Source organism: Euprymna scolopes, chromosome 34 (genome assembly GCF_053919585.1).
Source record: "Euprymna scolopes isolate OS-2025 chromosome 34, ASM5391958v1, whole genome shotgun sequence".
NCBI classification, from domain to species: Eukaryota; Metazoa; Mollusca; class Cephalopoda; order Sepiida; family Sepiolidae; genus Euprymna; species Euprymna scolopes.
This window is the reverse complement of record NC_136515.1, coordinates 25510401-25538127: the sequence shown is the minus strand read 5'-3', so window position 1 is coordinate 25538127 and position 27727 is coordinate 25510401. Positions and strand designations below refer to the sequence as shown.

General features: G+C 33.3%; 1 protein-coding gene across 2 annotated transcripts in view; it reads right to left on the bottom strand.

Moving 5' to 3' along the window:
- LOC145259144 (anoctamin-7-like) overlaps positions 1 to 27727 on the bottom strand; it is a 577044-nt gene that overhangs the window by 525077 nt on the left and 24240 nt on the right. The gene's annotated exons all lie outside the window — the stretch shown is intronic.

Sequence of the window (27727 nt, the reverse complement as noted above, 5' to 3'; positions counted from 1 at the left end):
ACTACTCCGTTGTATCAGTTAAGATAAAAACGAAATGTAATAAGTCCTCAGACGTACCTTCGTACAGTATATCAATACTTTATGGCTAAATGGGATAGCTTCCGTACATTTTATATCAGATCTACCTCTGCGTTCCATGTTTAAAAAGGATGTGTCCTCTATAGTATCAGACCTGACGGAATGGTTAATTGTAGGTATAGACTGTTTCATACCCTCGAAAAACTTCAAGAAGAAACCTAATAGCCAGCCGTGGTTCTCTCCGAAATGTGCTGCTGCCATTGCGCACAGAAATCACTTTTTTCATTGCTTCCCACGTAATAGATGTACTGAGACTAAAGCCGCTTTCAGGACTGCCAGCAACTACTGCAAAAGAGTAATAAAGAACGGGAGAAAGTTGTATGCTCAGTCTGTCAAGTCCAAAGTAGCTGAGCAGCGGCTTGGTTCCCACCAGTTTTGGCAAATAGCAAACAGGATTCTGGATAAGAGCGTGTGCTCTATCCCAACTATCATCAATGGACATGAGGTAATTTCGTCAGCATCAGACAAAGCCAAACTCTTTGCCAAGAATTTTGCAGCAAATTCTACTTTGTGCAACCAAGGCCACCAACCCCCATTATTTCCTCGTGTATCAGAAAACACGCTATGCGACATAAAAATATCTGTATGTGGTGTTGCCAAGCTAATCAAAAACCTTGATTCCAGTAAAGCTATTGGCCCTAACGGCATTCCTATGATAGTGCCCAAAAAGCTCCAACCAAAACTAGCTCCCATACTTACAAAGCTGTTTAAGCGTTGTCTTAAGAGAATGGCTTCACAACACCCAGGAAAATCTCATCGGTATGCCCTGTATTTAAGAATTCAGGTGATCAGTCATCTCCCTCTCAGTACAGAACAATAAGTCTCCTATGAGTAAGTTGCTGGAATCTGTGTTAAATAGAGAAGTAGTCAACCACCTCAGCAAAAATAACCTCCTCAGTGACATGCAATATGGTTTTCGTTCTACTTGATCTACAGCAGATGTGCTTACGGTTATATCCCATAGGATTAGCGATTCTCTCGATGGAAACTTCCTTTCTAGGGCAATTGCTCTTGACATATCAAAGACCTTTGATAGGATATGGTATAAAGGTCTACTTCACAAGATCTCCATCTATGGTATAGCTGGAAATGTCTTCTCAATTATTAAATCATTTCTCTCTAATAAGTTCATAAGAGTAGTAGTTGATGGTCAGAAATCAGAAGTTCACAGTATTTATGCTGGAGTCCCGCAGGGGTCCATACTGGGCCCAATTTTCTTTCTGATCTACATCAATAATGTTCCAAATCATATCCTTACATCATTCATAGACATTTATACTGACGATACTACCATCTTTGGCAGCACACCAAAGGTCGTTAATGATCAAGTTCTCTCCGATTATCTCTTCTCTGACCTTGAACACGTGGTATAATGGAGAAAGATGGGCTTGTTACTTTTAATGCATCTAAAACCAAGCTTCTATCTTTGCATCATCAACGCTCTGTTCCTCATCTGGCATCAATTGCAATGACTGGCTCTCGTCTTGGAGAGGCCCCATGTTTTGACAAGCTTCTGGGCTTGACCTTTACTCCTGATCTGAAATGGAACACGTACATCAAATCCGTTGCCAAAGTCGATGGAAAAATGGTGTGATCCTTCTATCGATCCAGTAGATATCTCACTACTGATGCAATTCTCTACCTATATAAGAGGCAGGTACGTCCAAAGATACAGTAATGTTACCACATCTGGGCAGGAGCTGCTAGAAAGATCTTATCCAGCCTTGACAGAGTTCAAAATAGACTTCGTAGCCTAGTAGATGCCCTTTTCTCTCCTCTGCAAGCTTTTTCTCACAGAAGAGACTTTGCGAGCCTTTCTCTGCTTTTATCGTTATTATTATTATTTATTATTATATTATAGCTTAAATCTATGATCCCCCCCCTTCCCAAACTTTCACGAGAAACACCCGTCTAGCTGAAAACACTATCAATAATTTCTTCCACTCTTTATCTGTGCCTAAACCTAAACGTAGATTCCATGAACAAAGCTTCTTTCTTAGAACTGCACACCTGAATAATACAGAACAAAGGACTAGAGGACAGGTCTAGACCTGTCCGTAACAGACGACTACCCTCTAGATTTAAGGAATTGCAGCTTGACTAAAAATAAAATAAATAATAATAATAATAATAATAATAATAATAATAATAATAATAATAATAATAACAACAACAACAACATGTTAACTTAATGCTGAGTTATCTATTCTTGATCCGAGCCCTCCACATGTGTAGGAGAGGAGTGCACTGTCATGGCGGAGATCACACATACATCGCAGATGAATAACCAAACGCCTGTGTCCTCTTGTCATGCTTCGTTATGTAATGTTCGTACATCTTAACTGTACAAGTTCCTTCTTCTTCTTCTTCTTCTTCTTCTTCATATACGAATTGTGGCTTTGTAGAGATATAGAAACAGTAAATCTAACGCAAGAAATACGCTTTTAATATAACCATCATGCGAGCGTCTATGCCATCTTTTCTGTTAAAATTGCTTTCGGCATTAAGCATAATATTTTCGGTTAAAACTGCTTTTCAAGCAAACACACGTTATTTGAAAGAAAATGTTACAAAACAACGCTTCGTTTTAGTCGCATAAATAAAATAACATTAGGCCAAAAATACGGATACTTCTAAAACAAGTATACATTAAAAAAAACAACTCAAAACGGTTTTTCAATCTAACACGTACAAACTATTTGAACAAAGAAAGATAAATAACACACGAAGGCAAAATACGAACAGTCAAAAAAAAAAACTGTAATGCTTGGAAAACAAAAATATCATTTCCCCTCTAACGCGTTCAAACGAATACACGTTTTTGCAAAATCAATATTAAACAGCCCTTCAGTTTATTTGCAGAGATTTCTACGTGTTGTAATACGTAAATATTTTAGCACTCAGAGGAAGGGTATTGCACAATAATAAATAGCTCTTTCTGGAGGAGCTCTTCAGTTCCTCACAAGTAAAAGCCTTCTACCGTATTTTCTTGTTCGCGGAGAGGGACATGTACAATCGAGTTGGTGCTGTTTTCGTCTCGAAATGTCAGCATATATCAACGACTTAGGTTGTCAAAGTGACGGCGTCCGGACCAGATAGTTTATTCAATCCGGGTACACAGATGAAAAGGTCATATCAAATTAGCTGACGTGCAGTCTCTATAAATATACTACCGAGTTCCTATAAAACGCTCCTTTATTGTTAAAATGAATAAAGTTCTATTCGTATTTTTTTAAATGTCTTATTCCGTTTACTGCGTTCAATTTCAGCATAATAGTCCTGTCAGTAATGAAGCCGACAGAGAGATCGAAGAGAAAACTCACCAGCAGATGTAGCTGACGAAATCACGTGATCTAAGGAGGGTGTGTATTGTTTCATCGTGTTTAATACTCTGGGAGCTGTTCGCGTCAGTCCCCAATGATTTTCTTCTCGGCCCGATCTAATCTTACCGGCTTTCGACTCCAATTTCTCCGATTTCTCTCTATGGACTTCTAAGCTGCCGACTATCTTGGAGGAGGAACAATCCTCAACTCTGACTGTCGTCAACTGTCGCAAAACCAAAACTGTTCCCAACCGCCGTAAACTGTCGCACAAACCTTAAACTAACTAAACATATTAATCTATTGTCCGGTTCTTTTTGTTCCAAATCACCGGTATACCGTGATTCACAAGCCTATTATTGCTTTCTTTTGTGTTCCTTGTTGAACAACTTCTTCTCCATTGTTCTGCTGATAAACCTATTATCTCGATTTTTTTCATATGTCTTTTTCGCTTTCTCTCTTTCTAACATTTGGGGGGGGGGCATCGATAGGATCAAACACCGGATCTTATCCAGCTTTGCCTTGGGCATAGATTTTATTGTTGAAAATGGCTTCCATTGTGGGCGCTAGATTTCTTCATTCATGCCTCGGCGTCTATTCACCATCTGCTCCAACTTTCACGACTTTTCGCCAGAAACGATGAAATCAAGTCATAACATATGTCGACATTATTTTATATCATTACAAATTCACTATTATATGAACCTGGCGTTACCAGGGATTAAAATATACTGGCAGGTTTTGTTTGAAGATAAGTAAATTCAATGTGTATTATTATAATACTAGTGTGCATACTCCGTTAAAAATGACGGAAAAATGTGTGCTCCACCAGTGTTCACACAAATATTCATGATAATAAATGGAAATAATATTCCAACGTAATACAAATGAAAAGGAAAACCTAAACCATTTGTGAGTTCATCAACGTTTCATCTTCATTTAAAGATTTCCCTATGAAGATTGATTTGCATTAAATCCAAAACACAAGTGTATTAGTTGGAAATAGCTGACATGTGAAGTGAAAATGTTTTTATTCCCTATTTCAGACGAAACATTTAGAAATGCATATGTGTAACGTATGGTGTGGAGAGTTCATATATGATCTTTTCACCCAGCACATAGTCGCTCGAAAATGTAACGTGATTAAGACGGCTAAGGTTTTTAAGACTAATTCGTCAGAAAAGGGGAAGTAAAAAAAAACTTTCTCACATCATATGCACACCAGGTATTTTCAATGAATACGTATGTGTTTTACTTTCTTCGAATCAATCATCCTGATGAAGCCTTTTAAATGAAGACGAAACGTTGATGAACTCACAAATGATTTAGTATTACTATTCATATAAAATTCGGAAAAAGTATTTTCTTGAAGAAATTAAATCGAATTGCATTTTATTTTTCTAAACAACATGATACACAAAAAAAAAATTGAGGAACCAGAATTAAATATTGATTTTCTATGAAAAAAGCGATCGGTGGCAGAAACGATAAAGAGCCCGGCTTGACTTTATGTTGTGGTGTGCATACTTTAAGGATAATAATGAACTCTTCCAATTATTATAAAGACTCGTAGAATATATCTTTCGGTGTTAGAACACAATTTAACATGCACACTTGGCAGTCGGACTGACGTATAACCACACTTTTAATTGTTGTATTTACTTTTCTGTTCAATATATTTTGTTTCACTTAAAACCTAATAGTGTGTTTTCTTCCATACCCTTACGGGACCACAACACTAATGACGATTAATATTAAAGAACTTATGCAAGCCGCAATACTTTATATTTTAGATTTTAAAATCATAGATCTATTAAGATCAGCGTTTAAAATAAAGACGTCCACTTTATTGGCATTGTCTTCCGCTTGATCGCATCTAATGATAGTGATTATCGTTTTTGATTTTCCCTGAGTTTATTAAGTCCACAAAAAAGTAATAAAAAAAAGTTCTAAGATTATTTCTTGTATTTGAATTGTTCTCGTGACTTTGATCAATTTTGAGTTGTCTTAAGCATTGAGCATTTCATTAAAAAGGTCATTTCGTATTGAATGATACCAAATGACCTCGTCTTTGGGTCCGCCAATTTCCGTTATGTTGTGGCGCATTCATTAATTCCGCTATTCTATTAATATTAGACAACGATAGTCATCGAACTTTGTTAACTTTGTACTATTTATTTATATGTATTGGGTCCGAGATTACATACAGTTTAAGGGCACTGGCGAGTCAACCCTTAGTTCATATACGGCGTAATAACGTTGATAGTGGTTTTCGCTTAATGATGATGATGATGATGATGATGATGATGATGATGATGATGATGATGATGAAGAAGAAGAAGAAGAATTGGAAAATGCTCCAGAAAAATGAAGAATCTACACATTTATTGGGAGTATATTTTTCCACTATGCCAAAAATATTGCACCAGTATCGGAATCGGGAATTAGAACAGAACGAATAATTGTATAGGAATCGAAAAAATATTGGGATCGTACCAACACTAATATATATATATATATATATATATATATATATATATATATATATATATATATATATATATATATATATATATATATATATATATATATTAGTGGCCCGGAAAACTCGTACCCGGAAAACTCCCTCCCCCTTTTTGCTTGGTAGGAAAACTGGCCCATTATTGAATAAATATCGATTAAAAACATTTTATGGCCGTTCTTGAAGAAGATATTGTTTTTTAAAAGAGAATACACATCCCATAATATTTGTTTTTTTCTTAATTATTTTTAACTCTTGTTTTAAAAAAATAAACAAGACACATAAAACGAAACCATATATTTATTTTACAAATGCCTTAGTTTTAACACTTTTTGTGCTATTACGAAACAAAAATAAAAGAAAGAAAACAGTTATGTATTATCAAAGAAAGCAATTATTTTATTTAGAAGAATTAATTTAGTTTAAACAATTTAATTCTTGTGTTATTACACAACAACAAAAAAGAAAACACAGCATTTTTGGTACGGCGCTGAAATAATAACGTTATTATTTCGAACGCCATTCTTTACATGGAGAGAGGAGGGTATCGTTTAAAAGTCATTTCGGGGCACTTGTGTAATATGCAGACGGCGGCTATTGTTGGGGGGGGGATATCTCACAATTCGTCTTGGTCAAATAACGAGGTAAATAAGTAACAAACAAGATTTTTTTTTCTGAACACAAAAATATTTGAAAACCAAAACATTCATCGTATAAAAATGTATCAATATATAATTGTAAAAAAATTTATTTAAAAGTCTGCGTAAGAAAATATAATTTAATAAAACAATTTTGTAATAAAAACAACATTGGATTTTTATAAAGTAAAATTGCTTTTTTTTTCTTTTTTTTTTTTTTTCGAACAAATAAATAATTTAAATGAAACATTTTTTTAATTAAAGCAACTTTTAATGGTCAACAACAAATTAATAATTTAAATGTTTTTTGACCGAGAAGCGCCATCTAACGACAGTTTAGTGAAATGCGCCAAGAAAAGATGGCTGCCGTCCTTATACTGCACTAGTGCATTTTTGTTGTTTCGTGTACACAAAAACTTCTAAAATTTCGGTACTTCACGGGGAACGTAGGCCCAGCGTAAACGGGGTTTTTATTTAATGATTGCTCCCTCAAAGCGTTTTCTTTTACTTTCTCCGACTTTAATCGTGCGTGTATTTATTTTATTTTTTTTAATTTTTTTTTTCTTTGGGTAAATTTCATTCATACTTTTATTTTGTACTTGTTTTTATTTTATTTTTATTTCATATTATTTTTTAATATTTTCTTCACTAAATATTTTTGTTAAATTATTTTTTCATACATATTCTAATCATGCCCCACCCCCGCCTTTTTGCCCTCAAATAGTACCTTCAAAAAGTTTTCGTGATTAAATAAACCAAAGAAAACCTTTTGCGCATGCGCTTTGAGGTAGCAATCGTAAAATAAAAACACCGTTCCGCGTGAAATACCAAATTTTCTAAATAAAATATTTGTTTGACTATTTGATAATACAAGAAGTGTTTTTGTCTGTTTCGTAATAACACAAGAAATGTTATAAACTAAAGTAATTTTTTTAATAAATATATGGTTTCGTTTTTCTTGTCTTCCGTTCGGTTAATTTTCTATTTTTGAGCGATTATCTAAACTCATAAGACGTGATTATCTGATGTGGCACATTTTTTATTAAAATAAAACACTCGAGATTACTTTTTTATTTTTTGTTTTGTTTTTTACTAAATAAACTCTTTAAAATAAGTTGAACCACCAAAAACTTACAAAGCGAGGGAGAAAACGGACATTTAGAAAAATCAATTTAATTTTTTTAAAACAACAGTAAACAAGTGAAAATGTTTTTAAAAAATATTATGAGATGTATATTCTCTTTTAAAGAAATATCTTCTGCAAGAACGGTCATAAAATGTGTTTTCAATCGATATTTATTCAATAAGGGACTAGTTTTCCTACCTAGCAAAAGGGGGGGGCGTTTTCCGGGTACAAGTTTTCCGGGTACGAATTTTCCGGGTACGGGTTTTCATATATATATATATATATATATATATATATATATATATATATATATATATATATAAACTTATTTACTATAATAAATATTAAATACCTACAGACACTAGTGTTTCATCCTTTCGGGAATCATCAGCGCAGGATGTAACGATTAACACCAGTCGATGGATTCGAACCCGGCGACAGAAGCTATTCCATTCGGCTACCGTTAACTGCAAGAAATGTATTTAAAAATTTATTTTTAAATGCTTTTTAACGTCTGTCAGAGTGATCTAATCATTATATGATGATATGCACGTAGGAGCTAAATTGACCGACTTTAATTCCACTGAAAGGGTTCACCGATAAGAAAGGAGTTTGTTAAAGAGGATGACATAATTATTTACTATAATAATTATTAAATACCTACACACACCAGTCGATAGATTCGAACCCGGCGACAGAAGCCATCCAAGTCGGCTACCGTTACCCGCAAGAAATGTATTTAAACATTTATACCTACTACAGACACTAGTGTTTCATCCTTTCGGGAATCATCATCGTAGGGTGTCACGATTAACAACATTCGATAGATTCAAACCCGGCGACAGAAGCCATGCCTGGCTTCATTAGCAAGGACCTAATCCATTCGGCTACCGTTAACCGCAAGAAATGCTGTTGAATTTAAACATTTATTTTTTTAATGCTTTTTTAACGTCTGTCAGAGTGATCGAATCATTATATGATGATCTGAGCATAAGAGCTAAATTGACCGGCTTTAATTCAACTAAAATGCTCATCAATAAGAAACGAGTTTCTTATAAGGGCTGACATATATATATATATATATATATATATATATATATATATATATATATATATAAGATTTGTTATTGCTGGTTTTAGCCACATTAGCAGCTTCGAAACGCTGTGATTTATTTATTTCACTACCTTAGCATGAATGAATGAATGAGTCGCCTTTTATTTTTTTATGGGGCGTATTTGTATTTACTATATTTTATTATTAAATATTATTACATACATAAAAGGTATACCTATGGTTATGCATGTTTCTAGCTGTCGACGGAGAGCTAGAAATAGGCATGTCGATGCTCGTACTTTTATGCTCGTAATATTATTCAATTATATATATATATATATATATATATATATATATATATATATCACGTGTGTGTGTGTTTGTTTGTGTGTGCGTGTTCTTTCTTCGTAGGTCCCGAAACGCCTTAGCCTATCTGTTGCAAATTTCACAAAAAGATAATTTATATGTCTGTCAGGTTTTTCGATATGTTTTATGCAGAAATTCCTCCTTAAAAGATCGAAAATTGAAAAAATAAAATCTTAAAAATAGTCTTGCTTTTCTTATAGATAAAAAGAAAAATGTTTACAGGGGAATATTTTACATTACACTGGCCAAGGGAAATAATAAAATCTCGGCAAATCATTTTCGAAAATCGAAAACATCAGATCTTCGTATAGATAAAAAAGAAGAATTTTTCAATAGAATATTTTATGTAATACCGACGAAAGGAAAAATGGTTATTGAACGCTCGTTTAATGATTTTCTCTCTCTTGTATTTTTCGATCTTACATAACTAAAATGATTTATGCATTAAATGAACTTGACGCAGGGCGAAATAATATGTCTGTTAGTGACGCCGTATTTTAATGTTAGTAACCGTTTGTTTATAAAGTGAAGAACTGGATTTCAGAATATGAGAATGATCAGAGCTCAGTTAATCAGAATGGACGGACTTTGGCGAGGGAGGTTTTATTATTTATAAATCAGAAATTTGAAAAATTATGTTAAATCTATGTATGTACGAACTAGTTAAGTTCGGTGTAATCACAAAATCTGTGGAACGTCTAGTATTTCTTCCTGTGACTGTTGGTAGCAGTGGTAGGGCTAAATATTTAGAGAAAAACATAGAGTCTCTGTCTAACGATGTTGCGATTGTGATGGTGTTACTTGTAGGATGTAATGTAGTATTTTATTATCACGACTGAATGTGTTTTAAATGGTGTTCGAAAGCTACATGAGATAGTGGCTATTAACCTAGCTGTATTGAATTTGTATGTGGCATCTGCTGTTGCAACCCTACGATACTATTGTCCAGAGGGGAATTCACGAGGCTACTTTATTAATATAAGGCAAGGCATTCTTGTGAGACTGCTGCCCTGTTGGTTACGACTTGATCGTCAACACATTCTTGTCATGTAGCTCCTTAACAATCCTTAATCAAGCACAGTTCATACCACTGATTAACGATAGTATTTCCATAGTTTTCCTCATCTTTTGGTAATTATTCCAGTGTCGTGAACTAGTATCATCGAGTGACCATTTACCTTGATAAGCTGTGACCCAATAGTAAAAAATACATTATATGCGAATAGTATTGATCTGACATGAGATGTACAAAAAACAAAAAGAAAATGGCGACCCGGGTGGTATATAATTTACACCGTACATCTATCAAATAAAAAAAGGAGTCCTCTTTAAAGAGAAATAGTTTGTTTTTGTTTTGTTTATTCGCTCAGTGTCAGATTTTTAAAGAGGTATCGTGTTTCAGAAGAATACAGTGGACAACCGATTATGTTTTAAATGTCCACTTTTTAAATGGCGTATAATAAACTTGGCATGTGGGTTTTGTTTGTTTTTGTTTTTTACTTTTTACATTTAAATTATCAAACAAGAATTTTCCTTTTGGTATTATTTGAGCGAAGAGATTGAGACGACCCACTGTTAATTTGCTATTTGAGAGCAAGTTGTACGAACAGTGTCGGAAACGTTAATTTGAAACGTTTTTGATTGATTTCTATTAGTGTAGAGGTAAACGATGTGGATAAAAATTTATAACATTTATTATAATATTGATCACACACACGCACACACATATATATATATATATATATATATATATATATATATATATATATATATATATATATATATATTAAAAGGTTTTTAGTGGTACGAAATTTTATTAAAGTTTTAAAAAGGATAAGTGGGGTCATTATTAGAATTTTGAGGAAGATCGATGGGGGGTGAGAAAAAATAGACACGAAAAATAAAATAAAAATAAAAAAGAACCTCGAGGTACCTTTCGTCCGACACTTGTCAAGAGATTACGTCGGCAGCGATTAAAATAAAACAATTTATACATAATTGAAAATGGAAACGAGGGGAAGGGTGAAACAAAAAAAAGTTATAAAACTACACGGGGTGAATTAAATGAATGAATAACCCGTGATATATCGTCCATATTTCAGAACCTAAGACAAAATAAAAGAAAATTTTAATTTACTTGCCTGAAAATAAGTGCAGAAACAAAAAATAATGTTATGCGACAGCTCCTTTTGCCTACAGAGCGATGGTTTGCGCATTAGTACAGTTACGACCTCCAAAATATTGAGATGTTGATTGGAACGGGCCTTGTGTACAATGCGAAAACAGCCATCCGAATACACTTCACCACATGCTTTATTGTCATACAAGTGCGCACCAATTAATGATTGTTGAACACATCACACACAGAACACATCCAGGCATTTATGGAGCACATCCGGGCGATCACCTATTCATGAGTTGGGAGACACCTGCGGCGCAACGCGTCTGGACTTTCAACACGAGCAACGCCCAACCTAGAAGACTGGAATGTGCAACGCTGAAATTCTTTTCTTATGCAACGACAAATCATCATAAGTGAAAAGGAAAGAAAATGAAAAAATCGAACGAACAAAGGAAAAGGTTGCTTATGTCAGCTCGTTTGTCTCATGTATCGATTTCTAATCTTTTACACTTGTGAATATTTGGAGCATGCAATCGAACGGCAATAAAATAAAGACTGTTGGTATTGATCACTGGAACTTGGTGTACAAGAGAGGCACAGACTGAAGTCTTTTGTTTTTGGTATTTTTGTATCGAATATGGTTGGATTACAAAAAGGATGAAAATTTTATTAACAATTCTATCGGTTGCATTTTGGAGGTAACCCCCTTTTGTGGGGGGGGTCACTCTTTGTTTGTGATAGTCCAATTACAATATTTTTTCTGAATCCGATACAATTACCGATTCCGATTTTTAAAATCTGTAAATATTTAGTATAGAATTGCTTTTTTTGTTTTGTTTTGTTTTTTTAATTTTCTGATTACCTTATAAATGCATGTAATATGTGCATATATTTCCGCAAACATAAAAATACATTTGTGAGGGTGGGGACGAGCTATAGATTAAGGTTTAACTGGTAGTTTAAAATTAATAAATATTAACCATTTATCATTCATACCAGTGATAGAAAATTTAATTCCAATCAGAAGCAAGCAAACAAACAAACAAAAAAACAAAAAACAATTAAAAAGATCGTTTTTGTCATCGCAAATAGGTACACATTTTTTTCTAATTCCCATACCGACTCCGAAACTCCAAAAAGTTCCGATTTTCCGATTCCCGATTCGTTCCTACAGTACCTTTTGGGAGAAGATCATTTGCGGGGTCTGACTCAATATCTTTTTCCCGCAATTGTCCACATATAATTTTTTTTTTAAATACAATCTACATTAAATAATCAGAATGTGGCGGTAGTTTAGTGGTTAATGACACAGACTGACGACCCGACTGTCTCAGGTTCGAATTCAGTTCGTTCCACAAGAATCATGTTCACTTAAGATTTGTCAACTTTACGTGATCCCTTCCATAATTCTCAATGTCTTTTTAGAAAGAATTATGATTACAAAAATATCGGGGAAACCAATGCCAGCAATAGAATCGTCGGATTCATACGATATGATAATGATTTGCAATTCAATTATGCAATGCCATCATCACAACATGAAATATTATAATTAGGAAATCTGAAGATGGATATAAGTAATGGGACGACGCTAATATTTTCTCAATTTCGATAGAATTACCGATTTTGTTCTAAATTCCAGATTCCGATACAATTACCGATTACAATTCTAATTCTTGTCAAACCTCTCAATATTAAGCTATAGAGTGGTTTATATATATATATATATATATATATATATATATATATATGATTTTTTTTCGGGTTACCGTAATATATGCATATATTTTCAGAAATATTAAAATATACTTGTGGATGGGTCATCTATGAATTTTTAGTTTTCCTGGCAGTTAAAAAGAAATATATATCCATCATTTTATCATCAGTGCCAGTGATGAGAATTTTGAAAAATAAAAAAAATAAAATAAAAGAATCATTTTTGACATCGGAAAATTGGCACAAATTGTTCCGATTCCGATACCGTTTTCTGATACACGAAAAATTCCGAATTTTTTAGGCCCTGTCGGTGGGGCATTAGAATACGCCGACTGCCCCCCCCCCTTGCAGAGGGTAAAAGTCCCTCAATGGATATGACCTTAAACTATATCCAGTGGTGAGGCCCCAGCTTGTAGGCTTTGGGGAGTGTGGAGCCACCCTTTAATTACCATTGCTCCCAGGTCCACTCTGACCCGGAGTGGTAGTACCTGTTAGGGTCCCAACTATGGGTTAAATAGAAACCGACGTGAAAACAACAAATATATTCTATTTAAAAAAAAAAATTCTTCAAAATCTTTGGATTCGGCATTAAATAACCCGAAAAGGGTTGATATGCCGTAAAACAAAAACAACCAACCAACCAACCGAATTTTTTGATGCCCAATTCCGATTGATCGTCCCAACACTACTAAATACTAACTCTCCTGCTTTCTATTCAATTATAGCCAATATGTCACCGTGATCTTTGACATTGATTCTGGAATGTTTGATCATGGATGAAATTTTTACGGCATTTTATATTTAAATTTCCCCCAAATTTGATGTATTAGTATGATTGCCTTTGGTAACAGTAACCAGCATGCAATATTTTGACTTTACCAGACAAAGTGTTTTAAATTTATCAACGCATATGATTTATACAATATGCAGAAGTAAGGCCAAAATAAAACTTTGGCTTATTATTACGTTGCCATGCAGAGGTATGTAACCTCATGATAGACTGATGCTCGTGTTTATTTTCGTTTTTTTTTTTTTTTTCTGTTCTAATTCTATCGTTTGGGTTTATCATCGATAACAATAATAATTTCATTCATTTTGTTTTATTCATTTTCTTTGGTGTTTACCGGCTCATATATAAATAAACGTATTCAAATGCTGATGCTATGAAATCTATTTTCGAAATGTTTTGATTCTGTCGTCGTTTGAGTCATCTGCGTATGCGTGTGGCCTTAAATTAATTGTAATATTTTATTGCGTTGTACAATTGTACAATTGTATAATTGTACAATTGTCACTCAATTTGAACGAGTTCTTTGTCGTGTTGAAAACAATAAAGCCATGACAATTGTCAATAAATTATTATTGACTCACACAGTCACACAGGCCCATCTCTTTGAGAACAACTTGTGGATAATTATTATTATTATTATTATTATTATTATTATTATTATTATTATTATCATTATCATTATTATTATTATTATTATTATTATTATTTGTGCTGCTGTTGTTATTATTACAATATAGAATCACATTATAAATATATGAAAAGTAACAGTATAGGAGCCTATCTTATCATGGACTATACGATAAACTTCTATAATATTTTATAACAAACGCATATCGTCAAACGAAATATAAATAAAGCCTTTTTTATGACAACTACAGGTGAATCCCGGGATAGAGCATTAAAAATTAGTAACAAAATACGATACAGTATATAATACACATGTATATAATCAAATAACATTATAAATAATACCGTTAGATGGGAAAAATACCGTAACCAGGGGACATTCTTTGTATTAATTTTTATATCGAGTTTCATGACCTTTGACTGTTAATAAAAAGAGAGTGACAGAAGCGATGATGATAGATATCGTATAAAATAAAAGCAGACGCCGAATAATATCTATCGACAGAGAGTCGATGTGAGAGACTAGAAAATACAAGTGCAAATTATGACTAATTAGAACAAGTGAAGTGAATATTTTTAAAACATAACACAATCTCCGAACTAAGTAAAATTTTCTAATGTAATCTACCTTCTTTGTTTAAGTAAATTGTAAATATTTGGCGATATTCACCTGACTTACCAATTACATTCTTCCTCTAAAATTAGTCAATCATTGCTTTCGCAGCCTGCTCGGATTGTGGCGTAAGTTTGGGAATTCACGAAAATGTTTTAACAGAGTTTTTTCTAGATGTCACAGCAAAGCGCTCTTTTTTCCCCGGTGTTTGCTGAAAAATGATCGATGATGGAGAAGGAAAGGAAAACATCCACACGGCTTTGCCTGTGGGTAGATCCTGCATGAATCATTCCGTACATACAAACATAACTTGTCATATCGACTGGGGAATAAAGTCTTTCTCGTAGGTTTACGAACAATTGAACAAACAAGTATAACAGTAAGGAAAACAACCCCCTATTATGCGTGACTGTATAGTTTTTAAATACACTGTAATGAAGTACGTCATTATATTATCGATAACATGGTACAATATCAAATGAAATTAGCTAGTCAAAATCAAGGTTTGGATGTCAACTTATATGCTATTTAGATGCAAGTGTTAAAATCTCACATGATAACTTTATTAAAGTGCCAATAACATGGTACAACAATAACAAATGAAATTGGCTACTCAAAATCAAATTTTGATTTGTCAACTTAAATGCTCTTTAGGTCCAACGTTTTTTTTTTTTAATCTGACAAGGTAATTTTATATGTTAGATATTCCAAAATAAAATAAACTGACTGCTGGGTGATAAAGATTTAATGCTGTCCATCTTGGGTGACATCATTTTTATTGCGTTCATTATGTTTAGGTCTTTGGTTGTTTAGTCACTTTTTGTTTTCCTTACTGTTATACTTGTTTGTTCAATTGTTCGTAAACCTACGAGAAAGACTTTATTCCCCAGTCGATATGACAAGTTACGTTTGTATGTACGGAATGATTCATGCAGGATCCACCCACAGGCAAAGCCGTGTGGATGTTTTCCTTTCCTTCTCCATCATCGATCATTTTTCAGCAAACACCGGGGGAAAAAGAGCGCTTTGCTGTGACATCTAGAAAAAACTCTGTTAAAACATTTTCGTGAATTCCCAAACTTACGCCAGAATCCGAGCAGGCTGCGAAAGCAATGATTGACTAATTTTAGAGGAAGAATGTAATTGATAAGTCAGGTGAATATCGCCAAATATTTACAATTTACTTAAACAAAGAAGGTAGATTACATTAGAAAATGAATCACAATTCTTTCCTTTTGTAAATTGTAAAAGCATTTACCGCTTGCACTACTTTCTTTTCAGTCTGTTCTTATAGCTATATATCTATACATACTATTTCTATACTACATCTATATGTGTATACTATATCCTATATTTACATGATATTTATATGTCTATATTATATCTATCTATGCTATGCATATCCATACTGTATCTATATGTCTATAATACATCTTTATTATATTTATACTATATATATACATATATATATATATACTCTAGATATATAATTATACTCTATTTATAATATAACTATATAGCTATGCTATATTCATATTATATCTATATATCTATACTATATCTATATATCTAACTTTATTTAGATTCTATCCCTTTATAGCTTGTACGAAGAAAATATTTATAAATTATATTGATAGTATTCTCTCTCTCTTTCTCTCTCTCTCTCTATATATATACTATAACTATATCCCTGTGCTATATTTGTACCGTATCTATATATACTATATCCATATTATATCTATGTACCTGTATTATATCTGTATAGCTATACTATATAATAAATTTATATATTTATACTTTATCTATCTATCTATCTCAATATATCTTCTATAATATAAAGCTGAACGTCTCTGTGTGTGTTTGGTCACGAATAGGCTCCTATATGGTTGACTATTATAGAAAACTGATCACATATAATGATAGAAGATGTATCGAGACACAGGAATTGGTATGTTTGATCTGGCATAATGATGATTCATAAAAATTGTGGGGTCTGCGTTCGCGTCTGGTCCACAAAGTATGGAAATAAAAAATTTGAAAATTAAAAAAAAAAAACGTTTACAACTGTTTTTGATATAGATGTACATAATAACACTTTGATAAGTATGTTTTAACTTAAATAGGGATGGTATAATAAAATTGTGGGGTCTGCGTTCGCGCCTGACCTCCATAGAATGGAAATAGGCACAAACTTTAATAAAGACTTTTCATATCTATCTGCGTAAATATACTTTGATAATTATGTTTCAGTTTGAAGAAATATGGTATAATAAAATTATTGGGTGTTCGTTCGCACCTGACCTCCATAGAATGGAAATATGTCACAAAGTTTAACAAGGTTTTTTAATATAGATCCACAGAATATTGTGATATGTGTTTCAGTGTGAACAGGTATGGTATAATAAATTATGGGGTTTATCTATTTTATTTTTACTTTCATCATATTTTGCTTTGGTTTTGATGCCCCCAAATTCGAAGCTATCTCTTTACAACCCTTCTTTTTCATAATCTATCATACTTTCATAAATCAGAGTTCATTTTCTGTAGGCTGTTTGTGAACCTAGTCAATGACGGGTACTTTTGCTAGTATACATACATATATATATATATATATATATATATATATATATATATATATATACATACATACTAGTTTATACCCGCTGCTTAAGCAATGTTGATACAGTACCTATTTGTGTGTTAATTTTAACCTTTATTTAAGTTTTATAGCTTTATAGCTTGTACGAAGAAAAATATTTATAAAAAATTCATGGAAATTGATTCCAATAAAAAAAATGTAATAAACAAAAATAGTCAAACTTCTAAGCAAGATATTGCGAAAGAACAGTAAAAACATTAATTTGTATTAAAATTATAATAAATAAAATATTAATAGAATATTCACAAGTTTAAAGAGAGAAATATTCTATGTTAAAATATTTAAAGATTTGTGTATTGTTGAAAAATACAACACCAATACAACCAATACAACCAATACAACCTTTAAACCTGTTTGGACCAATACAACCAATACAACCTTTAAACCTGTTTGGACCAATACAACCAATACAACCAATACAACCAATACAACCTTTAAACCTGTTTGGACCAATACAACCAATACAACCTTTAAACCTGTTTGGACCAATACAACCAATACAACCAATACAACCAATACAACCTTTAAACCTGTTTGGACCAATACAACCAATACAACCTTTAAACCTGTTTGGACCAATACAACCAATACAACCAATACAACCTTTAAACCTGTTTGGACCAATACAACCAATACAACCTTTAAACCTGTTTGGACCAATACAACCAATACAACCAATACAACCAATACAACCTTTAAACCTGTTTGGACCAATACAACCAATACAACCTTTAAACCTGTTTGGACCAATACAACCAATACAACCTTTAAACCTGTTTGGACCAATACAACCAATACAACCAATACAACCAATACAACCTTTAAACCTGTTTGGACCAATACAACCAATACAACCTTTAAACCTGTTTGGACCAATACAACCAATACAACCAATACAACCTTTAAACCTGTTTGGACCAATACAACCAATACAACCTTTAAAATTGATTTCTGAAAAGATATTTGAAAGTTTTTTGTTTTTATCAGTTATATAGCATTCTGTATGCAGTAGTAGACAAAGCGTATTTTTGTTGTTGTTGCTGTTCTTATTCACCCCAAAGAAGCACACTATAAGTTGGGTGTAAGGGGCTACTTTTTGGAACCATCTCTACAGGGACACTATGTAGGGAGTTGAGCAGCAAGATGTATGTTCACATTACATTTAAATTTCTGCATGTTTGTGCAGTAAGGGACTCAGAAAACGGGGGAATTTAAAAGTTTAGCCGTTCGGAACAAGAAACTATTAGAGGCCTTTCCAGAATCTAAGCACTTCAACACTGAAGGGGTGGGATTTTTGCTGCTTGTCGGGTTAGAAGGTGGATTTATGTTGAAAGGGGGCACAAGTGCTACGAGTTCATCAGAGCACATTTTATTAAAATACTTTTAAAACAGACACAGGGATGCAACATTGTGACGACTGGGCAGGTGTTGGAATTTAGTTGATAGTGCAAGTCTAATTAGGTTGAGAGTGAGAGACTAGTTGTCTACACTCACTCTTTAAATGTGAGTCGAAATATCAGACAGTATTTTCGGAGCAATTTTATACCTCAGGTGAAAATTGATCATTCAAATTCAGAAATTTAAAATCCGGACAGAATTTATGAGATGACCTAATTTATGTGTCGGTATAGTGTTGGGACACCGAAGTTAAGCAATATTGAACCTGGTCAGTACTAAAATGGGTGATAATTTGGGAATTCCAGGTGCTGTATGTGCTCTTCGCCTATCTCAACATTACTTCCAGTCGTCACGCACTTCTCCTTACCACTGGACTCAAGTAGTACCGATTCAGGAGAAGTGTGGTTGGAGATTGTGCAACCTTTGCTTCACAATTATTCCACAAGTAACCTTACAGGGGGTATCCATTATCTCTTAAGACTGAATGGAGGCATCAATAGCGTTGGGACGATTAATCAGAATCGCAATCAGGAATAAAATATTGGAACTTTTATGGGGTATCAGAATTGGTATCGAAACCGGAAAAATTTTCCGAGGCCAAAAACGATTCTTATTGCTTTTATTTGTTTTAAGATGTAATTTTCTATGACTCGTATTAATAATGAAATTATAAATATTTCTTGATTTTTTTTTTGCTATTCGCAAACCGAAAATCTATAGATCACCCCCCATAAGTTTATTTTTATATTTGCGGAAATATATGTACATATTACACGGGTTTTTGGGGTAACCGATCACCTAAAACAAACTCTATATTTAGAAATTTAAAAAGAATCAGTAATTGTATCGGAATCGGGAATTTTAGAACAGAATTCGAAATTGTATCAGAAAGATATGCAAATCGTCCCATCACCGATCGGTAATATTCGAAATGCGAACACATTTTACCATCGATAAAAAAATTTAAATGTCTTCATCAAATTATCTCCCCTTTTTTATCCAACCGCCGTTATCAATTCCCACCCGATTTTTGTTTAAATTGGCACAAAGCACTTTTGGCACATGTCAAATTTGGCATCAATTCTTTTCAAAACCTATTTACCAAAATGTGTGTAGAAGATAAGCACACAACTAGGACAATTTAATTAGGTGGGATTTTTTTTTTTTTTTGTCTTTCTTTTTTGCCAGATACGTCCTCGGCAATCAGTTTTATTATAGTAGCGGTTGTGATTACAAATGATATAAGCTCGGTATTGATTGGTGCAAACATTCTATTTCCCTTCCTGCTTGCTGAGTACATGATAAAAGTTGATGAAACGGTCCACACGCAGTCTACCGTGTTTGTTTCCAGACAAGATACCAAAGTGAGTTGACTCATCCCACAACACTTCTGTCAATCACAGGCTTCTCTTTTATGAATGATGTATTCACAGATTTAGTTGAAGAGTGTCATTTCCAAATGTATGTTTCTAAAGTCCTCAGAATATTTCGTTTATCAAGATCCATAGGCCAATCGAGGATAAGGGTTAATGAGTGAACGCTGTGATAATTGGAAGTTGGATAGAAATTGATTCTTTATGAGAGTGGCTCAACAAGAACTTGTTTACGTTGGACTTAAAAACGACCATGTTATAGTCAGTTGGGGAGCAGCCCCGTGGTATTGCGTTCCACAAACGGAAAGAAGCTTTCCTCATGGAAATTTCATTTAGATGTATAGATAGAGAGTAAGAGAAGTTGTTGGCAATGGTTGTGGCTAGGTGAGTGTTTTACAGGAGGTAATCATAATTGAAGCTCGGACGAGCATCTATCTTGAAAATAACGATAGAACTCACTACGTAAGAAAGAAGGAGCAGAGAGGAGAAGAGGGCATTCCCCACGAGATTTCGAAGTTGCTTTTGTATCCTGTCAAGGCAGGAAACGGTGCTGAGCAACCTCTCCCCAGATGTGACAACAGTAATCTATTTTAGGAGGTGTTTGGCTCTTATGGAGATAGAGGATTGAGTTGGGAGTGAGATACCTTATGGAAGCAGTAGAATGATCCAATCATATTCCTGGCGATTTTGGTAATTGATTAGATGCAAGTCTTTTATTTCAAACCAGGGGTGAAAGTCAGTTTCAAAAGGTTATCAAAGTAAAGTGCTTCCTCAATATGAAAGCTGTTCATGATGTTCACTATTTTTAATGCTTATTGCAATCGATCAAGTAAAACAGATCGCAGATGAAAAATATCTCAACGAATTACTGAAAGAAAAAGAACGATCATATCCATGAAATTTGTGAACAAATGCTGCTAATTAACTTGAAAATTGTTTGAAATTAACGAAAGCATTGTTCGCGACGACATATTGATTAGGCCAGAATTTAACTATAAACCAGATGTTCATATCAAAAATATTTTTTTTTAAACAAAAGAAACATGAAGTTGGTTTACATACAGCAAAATATTGTTGTGTTTCGAACTTTTCTTGGACAAATATCGACAAACTGGCCCTTGGGGTTCACCTGACATTAAGGGTGGTTGTGTTTTTGTTTTTATATATATAACAAGTCGAGGAAACGTCCACGATAATCAGTCTGATGCAGCATAATCACCTTGATATCTCCATTAGATTACCAAAGTTAAGCAATGTTGAGCATGGGATGGCTGGGTAGTTCTAGGGCGTCCATCTTCTCAGGCTTTACATTCTCACTTTGAAAAGTGCTTAGGTTATTGCGAATCGCCTGAGGATTCCCTACCGAAGAATGCCTATAAAGTTGATCAGGCATTTTTGTGGTCCAGAATGTTCGGCCTCTTGAGTGTTGGCTATTGAATCTCCATCTTACGACATTGTATCACATATTCCCGCGGTAAGGGGGGGGGGGTAATATTACATTTAAACTAGTTTAGAATCGCAGACACTTTTTATGTCCCCTCCCTCACTAGTAATTTATTGACAAAATTTAAAAAAAAAATTCTATTGCATGATTATATTTTTTTTCTAATTGATTTTAAACAAATTACCTAATCAAATTATTTTCTATGGAAGTCGCCCAAGCCACCTAATATAAAAGGCTGAAAAGAATGAAAGATGAAAAATGAAAAATTTGGTACTTATGCAGAATAAGAACCGTATTATTGTAAGAATTTCCTTGTAATTTGCGTAAAACGCCGAAAAATTTGGTACTTATGCAGAATAAGAACCGTATTATTGTAAGAATTTCCTGGTAATTTGCGTAAAACGCCGGAAGATGCGGAACGAAACTTTTTGTGTCTTTTGTTTGTTGTTGTTGCTGTTTTTGTGCAAACACTGGCTATGTTTTTTAAGGAAAAGTATATAATTTCTGTTAGTATGAAGCTAATTCAATAAAAAAAATTAACTAGAAAAAGAAAACAATATTCTTTTTATTATTATGAAGAAAACACAGAGAACAATTATTGGATGATTTTTAAGAAATTTTAAGAAAATTAAAATTCAAATCGTGAAAGAAAACACTCATTGTAAGGTAAGTTTTATGAACAAATATTTATTTTTTAAATAAAACAGTTGATAATAAACGAAAATTTCATTTTTATTTTTTATATCTTTTATGATGTTTTTGTTCAAATCAAGATAAATATTTACTTTTTTTTTGTTTTTTTTATATAATAAACCAAGGATAGCAAATAAATGTTGTTGGCTACGATTTCATTGGCACAGTGTTTCGGTACCTTTCGACTTTTTACGTAAATCGTCCAGAAAATTCCTTATTCTGTATAAGTACCCAACATTTTAGCATACCATGTAAAGGAATTGATTTTCTAAAGTTAGTTTATCTTTGACAAGATATTACACGTTGCATAGTTCAAAATCGATAAATAAAAATCATTTAAAATAAATGGATATTCGATAGATTGAAATTTTACTATAGCATTCTCCAGAATTCTGAAAAATAGTTGAAAATTGGTGGAATCTATAAAATTTGTGGAATCTATAAAATTTGTGGAATCTATAAAATTTGTGGAATCTATAAAATTGGTGGAATCTATAAAATTGGTGGAATCTATAAAATTGGTGGAATCTATAAAATTGGTGGAATCTATAAAAATGGTGGAATCTATAAAATTGGTGGAATCTATAAAATTGGTGGAATCTATAAAATTTGTGGAATCTATAAAATTGGTGGAATCTATAAAATTGGTGGAATCTATAAAATTGGTGGAATCTATATGGATATTCGATAGATTGAAATTTTACTATAGCATTCTCTAGAATTCTGAAAAATAGTTGAAAATTGGTGGAATCTATAAAATTTGTGGAATCTATAAAAATTGGTGAAATCTATAAAATTTGTGGAATCTTGATGGAATCTATAAAATTGGTGGAATCTATAAAATTGGTGGAATCTATAAAAATGGTGGAATCTATAAAAATGGTGGAATCTATAAAAATTGGTGAAATCTATAAAATTTGTGGAATCTATAAAATTTGTGGAATCTATAAAATTGGTGGAATCTATAAAATTGGTGGAATCTATAAAATTTGTGGAATCTATAAAATTGGTGGAATCTATAAAATTGGTGGAATCTATAAAATTGGTGGAATCTATAAAAATGGTGGAATCTATAAAAATGGTGGAATCTATAAAATTGGTGGAATCTATAAAAATGGTGGAATCTATAAAATTGGTGGAATCTATAAAATTTGTGGAATCTATAAAATTGGTGGAATCTATAAAATTGGTGGAATCTATAAAATTTGTGGAATCTATAAAAATTGGTGGAATCTATAAAATTTGTGGAATCTATAAAATTGGTGGAATCTATAAAATTGGTGGAATCTATAAAATTGGTGGAATCTATAAAAATGGTGGAATCTATAAAAATGGTGGAATCTATAAAATTGGTGGAATCTATAAAAATGGTGGAATCTATAAAATTGGTGGAATCTATAAAATTTGTGGAATCTATAAAATTGGTGGAATCTATAAAATTGGTGGAATCTATAAAATTTGTGGAATCTATAAAAATGGTGGAATCTATAAAATTGGTGGAATCTATAAAAATGGTGGAATCTATAAAATTGGTGGAATCTATAAAATTGGTGGAATCTATAAAATTGGTGGAATCTATAAAAAGGAAAAGATAAAGAAAAGAAAAATCAACTCTGGGAGAAGCTAATCGAAAATCTTTATATTTCTCACAATATAACAAGATGTTGATAAAAATGTGGATAGGGGTATTAGAAAATATTAGAATGGCTAAATTTTTCGATATACTACTCTTTGGTGTAACTTAAGTTCAAATCAGCAATTTCTATGTACCAATCACAATGGAAAACCTATTCATGTTCAAAATTCCGCGCGTGATATAAAAACCCAAAAGCAGCGTCTTTTTTCTTCTTTTTCCTGTTATCTTTCGGACAGTGCGTATGTCATGATCCTTCCTTACACTTTAAAGGGTGTGACGAAGGATTCTCGGTAAGTAGCACACACATAATGAGAGACATTTACGTACTTTTAAACACAATGCCAGACGAGTACACATATCGATCAACGCATATGAACATGAGTTCATACACACACACACACACACACACACTCGCATTAACAGAACAAAAACACGCTAATACATAGATATGCCTTCACCCCTATTCCTGGTTACACATACGTAAACGCAATCGGCGCTAGCCAAAATGAACATTTTGTTTAATTGCCTATTAACACATAAGACGAAGTTGAAACAAACATATGTATTTAATTTCGTCTTATAGATTGGGACTTTAAGCCAGTAGATAGCGATTGAGTAGTAGTCCTCGGGACTTCTACTCAATCACTACCAACTGGCCTAGGACTTTTACTCGGTCATGGCTGAGGGAACGAGAGCCTGCTACTCCCATTGATTAAATAACGGGTTCCGTTCGAAATTCTATGCAAATATACAAGTTCGACAGAAAGATTCCCGAGTTCTATAAGATACAACTGAAGAAGGTTGGAGGTTACATCGACCGAAACGTTGTGAAATAACACTCAAGATGAAAGCAGTAGTCTTAAGAATTCAAATAATACGAATAATTAATCCTCATCTCAACAATTCAGAAACCTAATTTACTCCGTATGAACATATTTGATATGCAACAAAAATCAAAATCAACTTACCCTACTGAGTATGAAACCTTGTTTGGTATTAGAACCGTTTTCTCATTTCCTTCGCCGTTCAATCGAACCACTGAAGCGTATCGAGAAATACGACAATATTCTTTTATGATAAGATTGACCGCTGTCTTATTGACGTTTATTTGTACTTTATTAAGAACGACTGCAAAAATTATGGCTTCATTTTGTCGACATCCGACAAGTCATAACATCCGCAGCTGAATAAGTGAATCAATGAATGTTAACAAGATATTGTCTTTATACTTGAACTATTGAATATGACCGCGACGTTCAGTGGCTCAGTACGGACAAAGCCCGCAGTACACATGATCTCTGGCTCAAGATTTTAGCATCGAAAAAAAAAACTCTTAAAAATACGCCAAACAAACAGAAATTTGGGTAATATTTATTAATTGGTGGCTGATTCAACTATTGTTGGAATTTTACAAAAATCGGAGTTATCTGAATTTTCAGAAATTATTTACTTGCCCATTTTGCATAAGATTAAATTAAACTAAATATAGCCCACATTACCCATCCATTACGCCTAGAACTATGTTCAAAAACTCATAATGATCAGTTAATTAGTTCATGGGTTAATCCTATACGTAACTATATACACATACCTAACTTTCTATAAATAGAGATAACACGTTCGGCGATTTAGTGATGTTTAGTTATGAAACGATTCCAATTTTTTTGCATAAACTTTCCGGGATGGAGAGGTTATGCAAAACCGATAGAGGGTATAGTGTGATGATGTGGCCTTGTTCTTTGTCAGTCTGGGGTATGGTGCTGTGCATTTCTAGGAGGCCCTCCCTCTCAAGCTTTACCTTCTCACCTTTTGTGAAGAAGTCAGTTTATTGCTAATCACCAGAGATGCCCCTAAAGGGAAATACCGACGAGGTTACTCAGGTAATTTTTGTTCTGGCAGAGTGTTTTTCCTCTAAATCGCTGGCTTTTCAAATCTCACTTGCTAAGCCTCTACGCCGTGGGAGGGATATATATATATATATATATATATATATATATATATATATATATATATATATATATATATATATATATATACAAAGTTAAGGCATTCAGAACTCGTGAATTAAAAACAGGGTTATTAAGAGTGCTCAATAAAAACAGAGCACAATATAATTTTTTATATAGACAAATATTACATAGCCGCTACACTGAACATGCTAATATGTCAGACAAGTCTAAGTCAAGGCCAACAAGTCCTCGTCAGGCGATGTAATAAAGTTTTGTTTTTTCACTGAAGAAGTCTGGTCCTGGAGAATTGAAGATTTTTTTTATTATTATTATTAAAACGTTAATATCAAGAGGAAGGGGGTGAGGGTTAAGTGGCATTTTAGACGCCATACACTAAAATCGACAGCAGAAAGAAACGGCATAAGAGAAGAAAAAAAGTAAAAGTAAAAGAAGAGGAAAAGAGAAAGAAAGAAAGAAAGAGGGGTTAGTGTCGTTATAGCATCATAAGATGTGGAAGGGGGATGAACGTAGTTGAGTTATCAATGAAGGAGGGGAGGGGATGGTGTCAAAACAAGAAGTCTGTTCTGAATGAAATATATAAAGGGAAGAAGTTAGTTTAAAAAAGGATGGAATGGACGCAGATATATATATTCATATCTAAACATACACACACACATGCATATACGCATTTATATACTAACAGACGCAAACATACAGAAACATGTGTGCGCACATATTATAATCTATGCATACGGATTTTTCAGGTCTTATTAATTGAAATAGATATATTTCTCTATATGCATATATGTGCACACATGTAGTCAGAGCAGATTTGTGATTAGATAGCAGGAACGTCTTTCGCACTTGCTCTCAAGAATGGGAATGATTCGGATGCCCACGTAACAGAAGAGTGTCAGAAGACATTGTAACGGATTAAAACTCTTTTCGTGTCTCTCGAGTCTCGAATTGTAAATCAACTCGTGAGGGAAATATGTTTGGGGGAAAGTTCGGAGAATTCTCCAACGGAAGACATGCCGATGTTTCCGCTCTAGTATTATGTAACTAGTCAGGCTGCAAAGAAATCCGGTTAACCAAGTATACAACTATTGAAAGGGCTAGAGAAACTCAGTAAACACACTAGGAGATAATGGTGTAAAATGACCAACGTCAGTGCGAATTGTTCTCATCCAATTGAAATGGTCTTGTGTGCTTGTTGTTCAAGTACAGTCAGCAGGATCACCCATGGTACATAAAATAACGTCTGTAAGAATAATGGAGGTAACGTCGATATATAGCATCAATATAAAGTAAGCAATGGAAATTCCTGTTTGTGTTTCTCGGGTCTTCATTTGCGAACTAGCATAAAAGATAAATGCGTCGGGAAATACTAGAACTCCCCAATAAGAAAGACATGTGTGTATGTGTTTTTTTATGGCTTATGTGATGAGACATACTTAACAAAGAAGTTGACTCCCCTTCCCGTCCGTAAAAAGTGAAAGGACAAACACATCACAAGATAACTTTATATATTGGATTACAGTTACAATAACGGGTAAAGCGGATTTGATTCCGTGAAAACGAAGGGTTAATTTTTTGTGTCAAAG